Source organism: Elephas maximus, chromosome 10, assembly GCF_024166365.1.
Source record: "Elephas maximus indicus isolate mEleMax1 chromosome 10, mEleMax1 primary haplotype, whole genome shotgun sequence".
Classification (NCBI taxonomy): Eukaryota; Metazoa; Chordata; class Mammalia; order Proboscidea; family Elephantidae; genus Elephas; species Elephas maximus.
This window is the reverse complement of record NC_064828.1, coordinates 30,769,596-30,787,142: the sequence shown is the minus strand read 5'-3', so window position 1 is coordinate 30,787,142 and position 17,547 is coordinate 30,769,596. Positions and strand designations below refer to the sequence as shown.

At 42.0% G+C, this 17,547-nt stretch overlaps 5 non-coding genes across 5 annotated transcripts; 4 read left to right on the top strand and 1 right to left on the bottom strand.

Moving 5' to 3' along the window:
• Window positions 1-5,667: 5,667 nt before the first annotated feature.
• Window positions 5,668-5,740, top strand: TRNAT-UGU (transfer RNA threonine (anticodon UGU)). The gene has a single exon. It is a non-coding gene; the product is annotated as a tRNA-Thr (tRNA).
• Window positions 5,741-6,101: 361 nt separating this feature from the next.
• On the top strand, window positions 6,102-6,173 carry TRNAP-AGG (transfer RNA proline (anticodon AGG)). The gene has a single exon. It is a non-coding gene; the product is annotated as a tRNA-Pro (tRNA).
• A 1,724-nt stretch (window positions 6,174-7,897) lies between these two features.
• Window positions 7,898-7,979, bottom strand: TRNAL-AAG (transfer RNA leucine (anticodon AAG)). The gene has a single exon. It is a non-coding gene; the product is annotated as a tRNA-Leu (tRNA).
• A 957-nt stretch (window positions 7,980-8,936) lies between these two features.
• TRNAP-AGG (transfer RNA proline (anticodon AGG)) lies at window positions 8,937-9,008 on the top strand. The gene has a single exon. It is a non-coding gene; the product is annotated as a tRNA-Pro (tRNA).
• A 2,262-nt stretch (window positions 9,009-11,270) lies between these two features.
• Window positions 11,271-11,342, top strand: TRNAP-AGG (transfer RNA proline (anticodon AGG)). Its single transcript has one exon. It is a non-coding gene; the product is annotated as a tRNA-Pro (tRNA).
• The last annotated feature ends 6,205 nt before the right edge of the window (window positions 11,343-17,547 follow it).

The window sequence follows — 17,547 nt, the reverse complement described above, 5'->3', positions numbered from 1 at the left end:
ATACTTAATAGCTCCTTGGAAACTCTATGGGCAGTTCTTCTCTGTCCTATAGTGTTGCTATGAGTCGGAATCGACTCGTCCACCACGGATTTTACTATAGGGCGCTGGTGGTGCAGGGCTTGAGTTCTTAGCCGCTAATCAATAGATTTTTATAATCAATAGGTTAGCAGTTCGAATCCACCAACCGCTCCTTGGGAAACCCAAAGGGGCAGCCATGCTCTATGAGTCGGAACGGACTCAATAGCAGCGATTTATATTGAACTATTGTGCCTAAAACTGAGCCAGACAAGAGACTCCGGGTGGCGCGGGAGTGTTCCAAATAAGATTATACGGTCACATTTATGTTCCTGTGTGTTAAAAGTGCAAATTTGATAAACACACGTTTTTTAATTAAGCCATGGTTTCTGCAAATATGTTCGGACTTTTTTTAAATACCGAGAGTTTCATAGAATGGAAGTGACCTGAGCCCTTACTGATCTCTTTTAGTGCTAGGTCAGGCAATAAAAGGAGCCAGTCAGCAGGAAAGAATCTGGTCCTTATAGCAGAGCACCCTTTGATCCTGGGATGCTGCACGGTTGAGATTTCTCAAACTGACAGACTTCAAAGAACTTCCTCAATGACAGACAAGGTACCGTACTCTTCAGTCCCTGGCTGAAGTTCCCTTGCCTGAATTGCACTCACTGGATCCTTCACTGGAGGGAGGAACTTGGTCTACTTCCCTCAAGAAGTGGACCGCAAGTTAGAGTTCACTGCTCACAGTCCAGTATCTGAAACAAACGGATAAGCACCTCTTTGGAAAGATGCCAGATATAGATAAGTGCAAAGTGTTTGCTTGGCAATGGCTATTCTTTCAGCCTTCCGCACAGAATGTTGGTATTCAAGCTCTAGCGTTCTGCAATATTACTGAAGAGATAAACCTTGAATTTTCTGCTATCCATACATTGTTAATAGTCCAGGTGATTGATAGAAATGTTTATACAAGCAACAGATTTACTTAAAGGCCTCAAAGTGTGATTCAGGGACCAGCAACGTCAGCATCCCCTAGGGGCTTATTATACATGCAGAATCTCAGGCTTATTGAATCAGAATCTGTATTTTAACAAATTCCTCAAGCGTTAGAGTACACATTAAATTTTGAGAGGTACTTGTCTAAGATATCCATTGGTCTATGTATCAATTTAGAGCAACTGAAAATTTCCAACCAGAATCTTCTGAGTCGGTTTCCAGCTGAAGATTTGCACTGCATTTGCAGTGTGAAGCTTTGTTGCTCAGGGGTTGGCCTGAGGATTCCTTCCGCCTAGTGTGGTGTGCGATGCTATGAAAATTTTGCTAAATTACACGTAAAAAAAAAAAAAGTTGAGATGGCAAATGTTTTGCTATATATGTATTTTTTTTAACACAATAAGAAATCTTCCTAACAATTAAATACCGGTAGATAATATGTTCGTTTTGATAAATATATTAGATATTTCTTCCAGCATTTATTGAGCCCCTACAAAAATATTTAGCTCCTGTATGGTCTCCTACGTATGCTGAGCAAATAATCCGAGAAGCTGGACTATATGAAGAAGAACTGGGCATCAGGATTGGAGGAAGACTCATTAACAACCTGCGTTATGCAACTGACACAATCTTGCTTGCTGAAAGTGAAGAGGACTTGAAGCACCTACTGATGAAGATAAAAGACCATAGCTCTCAGTATGGGTTACACCTCAACATAAAATAAAAATCCTCACAACTGGACCAATGAGCAACATCACGATAAATGGAGAAAAGATTGAGGTTGCCAACGATTTCATTTTACTTGGATCCACAATCAACATCCATGGAAGCAGCAGTCAAGAAATCAAAAGACACATTGAGTTGGACAAATCTGCTACAAAAGATCTCTTTAAAGTGTTGAAAAGCAAAGATGTCACCTTGAGGACTCATATGCATGCAAAAGCTGTACAATGAATAAGGAAGACCAAAGAAGAATTGATGCCTTTGAATTGTGGTTTTGGCGACAAATATTGAATATACCATGGACTGCCAGAAGAACGAATAAATCTGTCTTGGAAGAAGTACAACCAGAATGCTCCTTAGAAGCAAGGATGGCGAGACAGTGTCTTACATACTTTGGACGTGTTGTCAGGAGGGATCAGTCTCTGGAGAAGGACATCATACTTGGCAAAGTACAGGGTCAGTGAAAAAGAGGAAGACCCTCAGTGAGATGGGTTGACGTAGTGGCTGCAACCATGGGCTCAAGCACAGCAACGATTGTGAGGATGGTGCAGGACCAGGCAGTGTTTTGTTCTGTTGTGCATGGGGCCGCTATGAATCGAAACCGTCTGGACGGCACCTAACAGCAAAAACAATGACGTGATTTCCTAAGCTTATTACGCTGATCATCATAGTAACACAGCTGAGTACTTATTAACATAGACGATGTTCATGGTGTAGTATTGAGTAAAAAAAAAGCAAGTTATGAGATAACATGTATGCTGTATATTATCTTTATAAATATATGTATATATTTATTTAATAATAGAAATGTCTGGAAATTTGTAATGCAAGATGTTAATAGTGTTTTATTCTCCGAATGGTAGTATTTCAATATTAACATTTTTCTTTTTTTCTGTGGATATTACAGTGACAATACATTAATTTTATAAGAAAAATGGAACTGTTTTATTTTGGAAAAGCACTGCAAACAGAGAGAGAGATGTGCAGGAAACCTACAGCAAGTAAGCAACAAAAACTTTTTGAATGGTAAATAGTGCATTTTCATGAAAATAGGTAAAAGAATCTTATCAGACTGCCTTCTTCCCTCTTGGATTGCTAGAAATCGTCCTTAAACCCTATCTAGAGCTAGACAACTACCCTGAAAAATTACCAAGCTCCTCAGGCTATTAAAAACCCATGAGCAGTGTTCTTGACAAAAATATTTAAGCTGAATCTGATCATGAGGAAACAACTAAATGGTTAAACTGAATAAAATAATGAGGAAACAATCAGACAAATCCAGGATGTGAGACTTTCTATAACTGTTATGGAAAAAAAAAAAAAGCCTAGGGAAGGGGAGTTGTCTAGATTAAAAAGACTAAAGACGTAACAATTAAGCGCAGTAAGAAATGTTTGAATCCGGATTTAAAAATCTTGGAGAGGCCAACTGGGAAAATATGAATATGGACTGTATGCATGTTAGATTACATGGAATGACTGCAAATTTTCTTAGCTCTGATATGGTACTGAGGTTAAGCTCTTCTTAGTTATCTTGGGAGATGCATATTGAAGCATTTAGGTGTGAAGGGTTATGGTTTTATAGATAGATAACAAATGTACCAAATGTTAACAATTGGTGATTCAAGGTAAACGGTATACAGGTATTATTGTACTATTTTTTTCAACATTTCTCTAGTGTTAAAAATTTTCAAAATAAAAAATGGAGCAGAAATGAAAACATAGAAAAAACAAACTAACAAAAAATAATTAAAAAAATTCATAAGATCCTACAACGAGGGTTTGAGTTGTTCAGTGCAGAACAGCTCAGGGTAGGCAAGAACACACTGGAACGTGCCCATGTTTGATGTTGCTCCAGGTGCAATAAACTAGTGGAAGGGGCTCCTGGCACCTTCTGGAGTCAGACAGGCCCACCAGAGTTAACTGTGGGCATTCAGGGGCTGGGAGAATGTGAGAGTTTTCTGGGACAACCTTCGGGATTAGAGAGGGTAGGCTGGATGTGGATAGGATCTATTGTTCTAAGTTTTTTTGCCCTGATAGAGGAGTGAGGACTCTGCCACCAAATTACTTCTGTCTAGGAAAGATGAGAAACATCAGGCCCATGGTTGTTGCCCTGGCTTCTCTCCTTGAAATACTGCCTTTGAGGATTTTAAATTCTTCTTAGCAGTCTATAGTTAAAAAAGAAGAAATCAGTCCATGTAGGGAATAAAAATGATCTTGCCAAATTGCGACAGAGTAAGAATGAGGAAACAGATTTTAGGAAAAGGTAAGAGAAGCCAGAGAATGACAAGTAAAGAAAGGAGGACAAACAGCAAGTGAGGATGGGGAGTGAGAAGGCTGTTCAGTCAGTTCTGACTGTTTAACAATTTAGCACTCATTTCCAAAACAAGGACACTGAGACCCCACAGGGTTAATGAACTGACCCAGGTTTTTCCTGACCTCTTTTTTAAACTCCATACCCAGTGCCTACACACACCAACATACACATCTCACCTATGATTCAAAGTTTATTTTGATGTTTCTGCTTCAGAAAGAAAGACAGGCATCCTGCCATTTCTTAAGTGATATGAGACCTGTCTTTAGGCCTAAAGAGATTACACTGTGTTGATATGTTGGTGGGTTTCCGCTGATGAAGTACCTTGTGGAGGCAGATGTGGTACAGAGATCTGGTTCTCTCTTTCAGGCAGAGCAGTCAGTTAAAAGAAAATCTTTTCATTCTCTTGGGAATATGAAGCCCATTACCTGGTGTAGGAAGACTAAGGGCTGAATATGAAGTGGGTATTAGGAGGAACAGCCCTTGTTGAGCCACAGAGGCCTTGTTAGGCCTATTTATTACCTTCTTCCTCTGGGCAGAGGTATGTGTCCACCTCGCCGTCGGACAACATTAAAGTCTCTCTGAACTGAGAGAGTATCTGACACAAACGCCTTACTTTGCCTATCCAGAGAACTTCTCTTCCTTAAAAATTAGTAAGATCAGAGGCACCATATGTAAAAAAGGGATTTTCAACGAATGGAAATTAAAGGTTTCTATGAATCATAAGTTTATGTATTTCTTGCAAACTTTGTGATCTTGGACAAATTAAAACATTAAAAAATAGTGGATACAAGAGCAGGCTTGTGGTCGGACAGTCTAAATCTCACTAAGCAGAGTTGGTTCACTTCTCGGGATTGCATGAATCAGTGCTTTTTCCCGATGTCCTCATCTACAGCTCCATTTGCAATGAGAAATACATACAAGACCTTTCATAGTCACAGAAAATTTTAGTTCCTGTTTATCAGCTTATATAAGCAAGATCTGTAAAAATTGAAAACAATCCTTTAAATTTTCTTTTCTTTTGATACTAAAATATGTGTAAATCTGTGTATGATTTAAGAGATTAAACTGTTCCTTCCCAACACTCCTTTTCCCTGCCAGTTCCTACTCCTGGACCTTTGAGAAAGAGGCATTAACTCCAAAAAAGCAAACTTCAGGGTTTGGGGCTCTGGGTTCTAAGACGACAAAATGGGGATAAACCTTTCTTTTCACTTTCTTCCCCGGATTTTACACCATATTAAGTGAAAGAGTGCACTGTACTCTCCCTACTCATCAGGCACTCTCCATATGCGCCACTCATTTCTCTGGTGGGTCTCCCCGTGTAACCAAATAGATGGAATCCTTAGGAAAAAAAAAAAAAAATACATCTGCCTTATTTCTGTGCACCACAAACGCACATGAAGTTATGTCTCAGCAGGGTATCAGGATGGGGGACGAAAGGATAGCCAGGTTAGTGGCTCTGCTCAAAGCGGAGTCTTTCCGAGGGGTTGACAGGACACAACAATGTTCTGGTTTTGTAGGAAAATATCTTGGATTCTCCATCAGGCTGAAATCCTATTCAACAACTGGAAGTATTAGGCTTGCAATGCACACATATAAGGTCACAGGTAAAGCCTAAGAACTCGGGCGACGGCTCCATAGCTCAGGGGTTAGAGCACTGGTCTTGTAAACCAGGGGTCGCGAGTTCAAATCTCGCTGGGGCCTAGCTGCTACACTTTTATAATTTTTTTTTCTTCTGCTGATTCTCCTCCTAGAGGCCTCAAAATATAGTCGGGTGGGGCCAGGCGAGGGTCCCAAGGCGGCTGTGCACAGCAGACCTCCTTTGTCCTCGGTGCCGTCTCAGCAGTTGTTCAGGAAATGCAGATTCACTTCAGCCGCGGGAATCTGCCAGGCTGGTCTGGACACACCCAAAGCAAGTCATAAGCGACTCACGTGGTGAGGCTTACGCTTGCCGTATACAAACGGGTATTCCTACCAATAGAAGGCGCTCGAGTGTAAGTTCCTTCAGGAAACACTTAATGACGAGATTAAGCCTTGAGGCAAAACGAAAACCGAACTGCCGTGTGGCTCGTTGGTCTAGGGGTATGATTCTCGCTTAGGGTGCGAGAGGTCCCGGGTTCAAATCCCGGACGAGCCCTGTTTTTAACTCATCTAGTAAAGCTTTTTACAAGAGAACGTCAGACGTCCCTGGGATGTCAGGCTAGTGTACAGTTTAAACCTCGTTTAAAACAACTTGGTGGCTGCATTTTGTCTTTAGTACTCTGCTTTGAAAAGTTGCAATCGAAGGGCTCTGTGTGGATGTAAAATGACGAAACAGAGAGAGAACCGCTCCATTATCTCTTTAATTTTGTCTGGCAATGTTTTGTTGCGGCGGGGGCGGGGGGGAGGAGGCGCAGAGGGAAGTGGGGAAAACGAGGCGACAACTGGATAAGCGTTTTGGCTTCTAAGTGCCTTTGTTGTGAAATCGGTGATTTTTACCTTAATCATTGCAGTGGAGGGTTTCACGAGCATTTATTTTTTGTAGTTCGTCCCTGTAATTGAGTTTTTTTTCCCCAAAAAACTCACAGAAAAGTTCCAACAGTTTCCATATAACTTTCACCAAGCTCTCTCTAATGTTAAAATCTTACATAACTATGGTAAAATTATAAAAAGCAATAAATGATCATTAACACAATATTATTAACTGAGCTACATATTTTGTTCAGATTTCACCAATTTTTCCACTAGCGTTCATTTTCTATTCCAAGATCCAATTCAGGATCCCACACTGTAGTTACTTGCCACGTCTCGCTATGAGTCAGAACTGACTCGAGGGTTTGTTTGTTTGTTTTTTATCACGTCTTCTTAGTGTCCTCCAATAGTGACCATCCCTCAGCCTTTCCTTGACTTTCATGACTTCGATACCTATGAAGAGTACTGGTCAGTCACTTTGTGAAAGAGTCCTTCAATTTGGATTTATCTGATGTTTTCTCATGATTAGATGGGGTTTACGCATTTTTGGCAAGAATATCACAGAAGTGATATTGTACCCTTCTCAGTGCATATTTTATGTGCACGCAACTGGTCCTCCCAACTCCCCAAACTTCCCTTGAAAGAAAGCCATGCCTTTAAATCTTTGTATTTAAGTAACGAAAACACAACATTATTTGACTGCCAGACTCTGTTACTAAGCACCTTACATGTACTGATTTTCACAAGAGGTGTATACTATTATTACCTTCATTTTACATCAGAAAACTGATGCACACGGAAGGTAAGGAAGTCGCCTAAGATCACCAGGGCATTCTAAAAACAGGGCCCATTGTATCCCCATCAACTTCCCCACCTAACTGCACTGCCTTCTTTATATCCCATTTTGTCTTCTGATTGCTTACAATGTTTCCAGACCGTTTTGTAATTGTATGGTTTACTTTTCCAGTTTGGCCTATGACCTTCTAATGAGCAGGGATTATGTTTTATTCACCTTTTGTGTATTCCTCAACAACTAGAACAGTGTGGATTACAGGACGGGTGCTCAAAATATGCTCTGTTGCCTGAGTGAAGAAAAGCAAAGCTAAGTTTCTAAGTTTCTAATATTAAAGTTCTAACATTTTGCCTCTAGAAAACCATGGATTTAATGCCATCCTCACGATCTTGCAATGGTGTTATACTATCCTTGAGTTATGCAAGATTTAGAATTATGTACTTTGAATTACGAAACCTTCAGAAATGTGAGAAATCCCCAGTGAATACTCAGATTGCATACCTGTATAAGACGAGCGGGTGTGCGCGGCGCGAGAAGGTGAAGAGACACTCAACGCTTAGTTGGCACAATGCTTAAGCACAACACCAGTGTAGTTACCAAGTGATTTAAAAAGCATGTGGCAGCGGTGGGATTCGAACCCACGCCCCCGAAGAGACTGGAGCCTTAATCCAGCGCCTTAGACCGCTCGGCCACGCTACCCGCTGTAGCCGGCAGCAGAAGTACACCCTCTACCCTCGGCTCTCTTCCCCTCCCTGACTCCCTGATTCGTATACTGTAGTTGTAGTTTTATCGGATTCTTCAAATCTCTTGTTTTCGTTTCTGCCAGTTTTGTTTTGCTTTCTTTCTCATTTTAAACCACAGTACTTGAGATTGGTGGAAAGAGCTGTAATACACGTCTTGGAGGGTGTCCCGAGAGAGAGGACAACCTTTGCTAATGTCTGACGTTTACAGAAGAACGTCTGCCCTGTGCAGGCTGGCCACTCGGGAGGGTCGAGGCCCTGTCCGGTCGCTCGGAGCGAGCTTTCGCTACCGGAAGAATGCTGAGTCTGGGGTAGCTCCGGCGAGAGGGCACCTGGATGTGCCCGGAAGAAACGGGGAACTTTACGGGGAAGTGATTGACACGCAGCCTCAAAGGCAGGACCAGACACACGCCCCAGAACCAGTTCGCTGCCCCCAGACTGACCAAACCCAGGAACCAGTCCCTAATGTGCCCAGAGGCCGAAAGGAAGCCACCAGCCCAGCGCCGCCCTCCGGAGCCGACCGCCACCCGGTCAAGCGGCAGGAACCCGTATGGACCCAGGAAACGCCCTCCCGGAAAGGCCCAGTTCCTCCCCTCCCGCGGCCAAGAGATCGCCGGGATCTCTCCTCGGCCCGTGACTGTCTTGGCTGCAATTGCCTCCCCCCATCCCCGCAGCATCTTTGCCCACTCGGAAGTGAAAACGTGCAGTGAAAATATTTTCGTTGATGCCTGAACACTTTTTTCTAAAAAACATCCGTAGTCTTGGGGGCGGGAAACTGCAGTGACGTGTTTATCCACTAGGGGTCACCTCATTCCATGACTATCAAAAAACAAAACAAAACAAAACACTGGGACCTGTGGACGTGGCTAAAACTTTCTTTTCTGAAGTTATGAAGGTCCTGAGAACGTTTGCGTGTGGCTCGTTGGTCTAGGGGTATGATTCTCGCTTAGGGTGCGAGAGGTCCCGGGTTCAAATCCCGGACGAGCCCTTCGTTTTCTCATCTTTCTCCCTCCAATAAAACACCAGATTTATTGATGAAGTTAAACACTAGCACACAAAGTAAGCACCTTCTGTAGCTAATAATACTATATGGACGACATTCTATAGTCCACTATCTCAGAAAAGTGCATCTCCAAACAAATGTACTTCACCCTTAGGCAAATGCTCCTTCTTATGTCATTAAACCACCTGCATAAAATACCAGATGCTATTAACTGTTATATACATTGTACTGCATTTCTTTTACGAAATCTTTATTTCTAAAATCCACCATAGTTTCTCTTTTGCAATTTTTTGTACTTGTCCAGTGTTATGGATTGAATCGTCCCCCTCCCCCCAAAATGTGTGTTGTAAATCCTAACCTTTATGTCAAATGGTTATAATCCCGTTTGAGAATAGGTTGTCTTTGTTATGTTAATGAGGCAGGATTAGTGTAGGGTGTATTTTGAGTCAATCTCTTTTCAGATATAAAAGAGATTAAGTAAGCAAACTGTAGGGTAATGCCATTCAGCTATATGCATCCCCTCGTAATGGAATCAGTTTTGCTCTTCCCTGAAGCATGCTGGGAATGAATTCGGGATGGACTCAGGCTAAGGCACAAGGTCGAGGAATGCCTTAGCAACAAGAAGGAAAACATTTGGGTCTGGATGTGAAGTCCCAGGGAACAATGACTGCCCAAGGACGTGGGAGAAAACAATGAGCCTTGGTCCCAGCTGGAATGGTATATAAGCTAGTGTCCCTTGCTAGGTGGTTGCGGAAAATACTCCAGCCGGCCGCCACTGGAGAGCAGCTGCTTGCCCCTGTAAGTTTCCCTGAACTAATGAATCTGGAAAGGGCTGCGTGTCAGTTCTTCCGATTATCTGCCAGGACGCACAGTGAGGGCCTTTCCTTGCTGGGGCTGTCCCCTGACAAAGCTAAGAAGCAGAGATGGGGGAAAAGAGATGCTAAGCCACAGGAAGAGAGCCAAGGAGCAGAAGCCTCCAGAGACAAGGTCCTTCCTCAAGAACAACAGAGAAAGAAAGCCTTCCGCTAGAGCCAGTACCCTGAATTCAAACTTCTAGCCTCCTAAACTGTGAGAAAATAAATTTCTGTTTGTTAAAGCCACCCACTTTTGTTATTTCTGTTATAGCAGCACTAGATAACTAAGACACCCAGGAATTGTTCATTCAGGACTTAGGTCAGAGGTGTATATTAGTAGTTTCATACAACCCTCAGTTTTTCTCCATCATAAGCATTGGGGACCTTCTTTGGCTGCTGGGATCTCTGCTGCTATCTCATGGATATTCTGGCAACAAAATGTCTGCAAAAGTGGTGAGTTGTCTGTTACATAAAGCGTGGGCACCCTCCCTCATTCAAGCCTAAGATTACAAGACTGTTGTGTGTGTATGTGAGAGTGGGGAGTCTCAGGTGGTGTAGCATCTTGGAAATGAGTTCCTCAATAGGGGTTCTCAATTAGACTCACCTGTGAAGCTTTTTAAACCCATTCCACTGCTGAGTTCAATCTCAGACCAATTTAGATTGGAATTTCTGAGGATGAGACCAGAGAATCGTTAATTTTTTACACACTCCTTAGGTGTAATTAGGATTTTGGACCACTGCCCTGGAATCTACAGGCTGTACTAAATTTCTGTACAGGTCACAGCTGGAGACTGTGCCCTGTATCATAGAAACTATGTTGTAAGGTGCCATTGAGTAGGTTCTGACTCATAGTGACCCTATGTCCAACAGAACAAAACAGTGTCTGATCCTGTGCCATCCTTAAAATCCTTGTGCTTGAGCCCATCCTTGTAGCCATTGTATTGATTCATCACCTTGAGGGTCCTCCTCTTTTTCCCTTACCCTCTATTTTATGAAGCATAACATACTTCTCCAGGGACTGCTCCCTCCTGGTAACATGTCCAAAGTACATGAGAGAAGTCTCACCGTCCTCGCTTCTAAGGAGCGTTCTAGCTGTACTTCCAAGGCAGATTTGTTCATTCTTCTGGTAATCATTGTTATATTCAGTATTCTTCTCCTCAGTTCTTCTTGGTTTTCCTTATTCACCATCCAGCTTTCACATACATATGTTGTTGTTGTTGTTGTTAGGTGCTGTCGAGTTGTTTCTGACTCCTAGTGACCCTATGAACAGAAGGAAACACTGCCTGGTCTGAGCCATTCTCAGGATCATTGCTATGTTTGAGCCCATTGTTGCAACCACTGTGTCAACCCACTTTATGGCTCTTTATATATTTCACTGGCCATTTTTAGCCGTGGCTCGTTGGTCTAGGGGTATGATTCTCGCTTAGGGTGCGAGAGGTCCCGGGTTCAAATCCCGGGCGAGCCCTTTCTTTGGCAACCCTGGTGGTGTAGTGGTTAAGAGGTTCAGCTGCTAACCACAGGGTCGGCAGTTCAAATCCACCAGGTGCTCCTTGGGAAGCTTATGGGGTAGTTCTACACTGTCCTGTAGGGTCACTATGAGTCGGAATCCACTCCAGGGCAACAGTTTTTTCTACTTTACGAAGCGTCATGTCCTTCTCCAGGGACTGATCTACACGCAAATGAGGCAACTGAAAGTACCATGGCTTGGTGTCAGGCGCACCTTAGTCCTCAAAGTGACATCTTTGCTTTTTAACACTTTAAAAAGGTCTTTTGCAGCAGATTTTCTCAATGCAATATGTCCTTTGATTTCTTGACTGCTGCTTCCGTGGGCATTGATTGTGGATCCTGGTAAAATGAAACCCTGGATAACTTTAATAATTGCTCTGGTTATCAGGATGTTGCTTATTGGTCCAGTTGTGAGAATTTTTGTTTTCTATTTATGTTGATACGTAATCCATACTGAAGGCTGTGGTCCTTGATCTTCAGTAAATGCTTCAAGTCCTCTTGGCTTTCTGCCAGCAAGGTTGTGTCACTTGCATAATGCAGGTTGTTAATGAGTTTTCCTCCAATTCTGATGTCCCATTCTTCTTCATATAGTCCAGCTTCTTGGATTATTTACTCAGCATACAGATAGAATAAGTTTGGTGAAAGGATACAACCCTGACACACACCTTTCCTGATTTTAAACCACGCAGTATCCCCTTGTTCTTTTTGAAGGACTGCCTCTTGATCTATATACAGGTTCCTCATGAGCACAATTAAGTGTTCTTGAATTCCCATTCTTCCCAATGTTATCCATAATTTATTATGATCCACACAGTCCAATACCTTTGCATACTTAATAAAACACAACAGTCCAATGCCTTTGCATAGTCAATAAAACACAGGTAAACATCTTTCTGGTATCCTTAGCTTTCAACCAAGACCCATCCAACATCAGCAATGATATCCCTCATTCTACATCCTCTTCTGAATCTGGCTTGAATTTCTGGCAATTCCCTATAGATGTACTGCTGCAACCGTTTTTGAATTATCTTCAGCAAATGTTTACTTGTGTGTGATATTAATGATATTGTTAGATAATTTCCACGTTCTGTTAGATCACCTTTCTTTGGAATGGGTGCAGATACAGATCTCTTCCAGTCAGTTGGCCAGGTAGCTGTCTTCAGAACATCTTGGCATAGACAAGTGAGTCCTTCCAGTGCTGCATCCATTTTTTGAAACATCTCGTTTTGTATTCCGTCAGTTCCTGGAGCCTTGTTTTTCGCCAGTGCCTTCAGTGCAGCCTGGACTTCTTCCTTCAATACCATCTGTTCTTGATCATATGCTACCTCCTGAAATGGCTTAACATCAACCATTTCTTTTTGGTATTGTGACTCTGTATTCTTTCTTCCTCTTTTGATGCTTCATGCATAGTTCAATGTTTTGCCTATAGAGTTCTTCAATATTTCATCTTGAGGCTTGAATTCTTTTTCTCCAGTTCTTTCAGCTTGAGAAATGCCGAGTGTGTTCTTCCCTTTTGGTTTTCTAACTCCAGGTCTTTGCACATTTCATTATAATACTTCACTTTGTCTTCTTGAGCTGCCCTTTGAAATCTTCTGTTTATCTCTTTTACTTCATTTCTTCTGCTCGCTTTAGCTGCTCTATGTTCAAGAGCAATTTTCAGTCTCTTCCGACATCCATTTTGGTCTTTTATTTCTTTTCTGTCGTTTTAATGATCTTTTGCGTTCTTCATGTATGATGTTGTTGATGTCGTCCCACAAATCGTCTGGTCTTTGGTCATTAGTGTTCAGTGAGTCAACTTTGTTCTTGAGATAGTCTCTAAACTCAGGTGGGATATACGCGAGGTTGTATTTTGACTCTTGTGGCCTTAACTTTAATAACTTTCTTCAGCTTCAACTTGCATGTGAGCAATTGATGGTCTGTTCTGCAGTCAGCCCCATTACTTGTCTGCCAGTTTATCGTACTGTGGTGGCTTACATGTTGCTGTGATGGTGGAAGCTATACCACTGATATTTCAAATACCAACAGGGCCATCCGCAGTGTACAGGATGGTGTACAGGGCAGTGGAGCTTCCAGACTAAGACAGACTAGAAAGAAGCAACTGGTGGTCTACTTCTGAAAAAACTGGCCGGTGGAAACCTTATATATACACACACAATAGCTGCGGAATATTGGTATAGTGCCAGAAGATGAGCCTCTCAGCTTGGATGGCACTCAAAATACAACTGGGGAAGATCTGCCTCCTCAAACTAGAGTTGATCTTAATGATATGGATGGAGTAAAGCTTTCGGGACCCTTCATTTGCTGATGTGGCACAATTAAAAATGAGAAGAAACAGTTGCAAACACCCATTAATAATCGGAACATGGAATGTATGAAATATGAATGTAGGAAAATTGGAAGTCATTAAAAAATGAAATAGAACAAATAAAATTGATATTCTAGGCATCAGTGAGCTGAAATGGACAGTATTGGCCATTTTGAATTAGACAATCATATGGTCTACTATTCCAGGAATGAAAATTAAAGAGTGGTGTCATATTCATTATCAAAAAAAAAGAAAAATTTTCAAGATCTATCCTGAAGTACAATACTCTCAGTGATAGGATAGTATCCATATGCCTACAAGGAAGACCAGTTAATACGACTATTATTCAAATTTATGCCAAAGATGATGAAATTAAAGATTTTTACCAACTTCTGCAGTCTGAAATTGATCACCCATGCAATCAAGATGCATTGGTAATCATTGGTGATAGGAATACAAAAGTTGGAAACAAAGAAGGAGGATAGGTAGTTGGAAAATATGGCCTTGGTGATAGAAATGACGCTGGAGATCACACGAAAGAATTTTGCAAGACCAAAGACTTCTTCATTGTGAATAACTTTTTTCAACAGGCCAAACGGTGACTATACACGTGCACCTCTCCAAATGGAATACACAGAAATAAGAAGACTACATCTGTGGAAAGAGACAATGGACAGGCTCAATATCATAGTAACTCCAAACTTGTTGCTGTGGGATCGATTCCGACTCATACTGACTCATAATGACCCTATAGGGCAGAGTAGAACTGCCCCATAGGGCTTCCAAGGAATGGCTATGGACCTTTTGGTTAGCAGTCGAGCTCTTAACCACTGTGCCACCGGGGCTCCATGGTAGCTCTTCCAGCTGGTAGTTTATCCTTCCTAGCTAAGTGGTTAAGTATTCGTCTGCTAACCAGAAGGCCAGCAGTTCAAATCCATCAGCCACTCCTTGGAAACCCTATAAGGCACTTCTACTCTGCCCTTTAGGATCACTATGAGTCAGAATCGAATCAACAACAAAGGGTTCTGGGTCCAGCCATGTTCCTCCTAACTTACAGCCATGTTCTCCCAAGCCATTAAGAGCAAATATCAGAGGCAGGAAACCCAAAAAGAGAAAAGAGACAACCCAGTGGTTCAACCTGCTCTATTTGAGGGACAGGGCTGTATTACCCAAAAAGCAAAGTACTCACGGGCTTATTTACCAATCTGTAGTGCACAATTTTTTGCCACATTAAAGATATGGTGAAACCTATGGGATTGCCATGAATTGGAATTGACTCAGTGGCCACTGGTTTGGTTTGAGATGTGTGTGTGAGTGAGAGAGACTTATTCTCTACACAAAGGCTAGGCCCTGGGATCACTCTCTTCACCCTCACTATCTCTCTTACAACCCACACTTAATTCATTAGCAAATGCTGTTAGCTCTATCTTCAGAATATTCTAATTCCCCCACCAACAGAATGGAGCTCCATGAGAGTGGGATCCCTTTTACTCCTGAACCTCAGAGGCTGACACAGTTCTTAGCACCTAATGGATACTCAGTAAATATTGGTTAATGAATTGTGTAAATTATTGTTTTAAAATCAAAATACTATACAAGCTTTTAACAGATACCTGATCCTATGACACTGAGGGAAATAAGGAGCACGGAGGTTTGGAAGGCTTGATATTACAGGACTCTTGCCCTGTGGGGAATTTGCCATCCTTTGGGAAAGGCTGAAGGGGGGCCAAGCCTGGAGGATATTCTATGGTGACTCTCCTTCTGGACCACAATGTGGCCTTGTAAATAATGCTTTAAAGAAGCTTTGAAAGATTCTTCCACCTGGGTATAAAGGAAGGCACAAAATAGGCTCTCAGGAGCTGTAGATTTGGTTATCAGTGCCACCAACTCCTGTTGCAAACTTGCTCCAGGCAGGGCTGATTGAATATGGGCCTGCCTGCTCAGGCATTCATGGCTTTGGGCTAACTCTTAAAGAGATGGTGTTTTGGGGTCACATAACTCGGTCATTCTGTATGAGCAGAGGACCTGTAGAGAGTAGAGATATAGAGTCCACCACAGGGAGACCAGAAGGGAAGAGGAAAATTAAGGTTGAGGAAGGGCCTATGGTATATGCCAACATGTACCCAACAGGATTTCATCGACTTCGCTTGACCAGGTCTTTGAGATGAGGGAGCACTATGAATATGAGTCCTGTCTAACAAAACAAGGCTGGCATGTGGGGAAGATGGTGAGAGGATTATATGGAACACTGGGGTGAGAACCTGATGCTAATCCCAAAACATGTATGAATAAGGTGTCTCTACATTTTTTTTTTTTTACTCCTGGGTGCTAGGAAGTCAAGCTAGGATCTGCCCCCTTGTGGACAAATCAGGCACTGTCATGTATCTTCCCCTTGAAGGAAAGAGTTTATAGCTTAAGGACTAATTTCTGTGGACTCCACTGTTTTTTTTTTCATCTTTCTGTGTGCATGAGGTGGAGGTGAAGTTTATAGGGGAGAGAAACATGTTATTGTCCTGGTGAATGGTGTTCATGGCACTAAGCTGAACTACTTCTTAAGATAGATGGCATCCCATGGAGATGGAGGAAAAGCAGAGAGCAGAGCCAGCAGCCATCTTCTGAGCTGGCCTTTAACAACCAAATTGAGGAGTTCACAGAATCACTCATACACTTAAGGCCTTAAGTAGTAAGTAGAAGTGAACCAACATTTTTCGTTCCTTTCATTGATCATTCTGATCTTATAATCATATGGTGATACAGGATCCGATCAAAATAACTCTCAAAAAAGATTGAATTTTGCAAAGAAGAACTCTATGATACTGTATTTAAAGAAAAAAAATTATTTTAGGTCATTCCTTCATACATTGTTTCATTTAAAAAAACAGAAAAACCAAACCCAGTGCCGTCGAGTTGATTTAGTCAGTATTTATTGAGCCAATATTTATTCAATCATTCCAGGCTCTGTGCTTGCAACAGAGATTACAGCGGAGAACTAGGTCTCTCCCCTCATGGAACAATCAGACAATTTTAAAAAATGGAGAGTGGTATTAACTTATTATGTTAGTGACAAGGACCACAAAGGGAAAATGCAAGGTTTGATGCAAGCAAAAGCAAAGGCTGTGTCTTAGGTATCTAGCGCTGCTATAACAGAAATACCACAAGTAGATGGCTTTAACAAAGAGAAATTTATTCTCTCACAGTTTAGGAGGCTAGAAGTCCAAATTCAGGATGCCAGCTCCAGGAGAAGGCTTTCTCTCTCTGTAGGCTCTGGGGGAAGTCCTTGTCATCCATCCTCCCCTGGTCTAGGAGCTTCTCAGTGCAGGGACCTCAAGTCCAAAGGACATGCTCCACTCCCAGTGCTTCTTTCTTGGTGGTATGAGGCCCTCCCCTGCTCTCTGCTTGATTCTCTCTTTTATATTTCAAAAGATAGTGACTTAAATTACAACCTAATCCTGTAGATTGAGTCCTGCCTCATTAACATAACTGTCTCTAATCCTGCCTCATTAACATCATAGAGGTTAGGGTTTATAACACAAAGGATAATAGCATCAGATCACAAAATTGGTGGACAACCACAGAATACTGGGAATCTTGGCCTAGCCAAGTCTACATACATTTTAGGTGGACACAATTCAATCCATAGCAGGCTGGTAACTTACTCTGGGGTTTCTGAGAAGGCTAGTCTAAGGAAAAGAAGAACACAAGGATTTAACCTGGCAAAATGTGGAGGGATGAGTGGAATAAGGAATATTCCATGAGAGAAATAGACATGTTGAAAACCTTGAGTAAGAAAGTAGCCTGATGAATTCAGAGAACTGTTAAGAGGGGGATATGGCAGCAATATAAAGAGGGAGAGATAGTG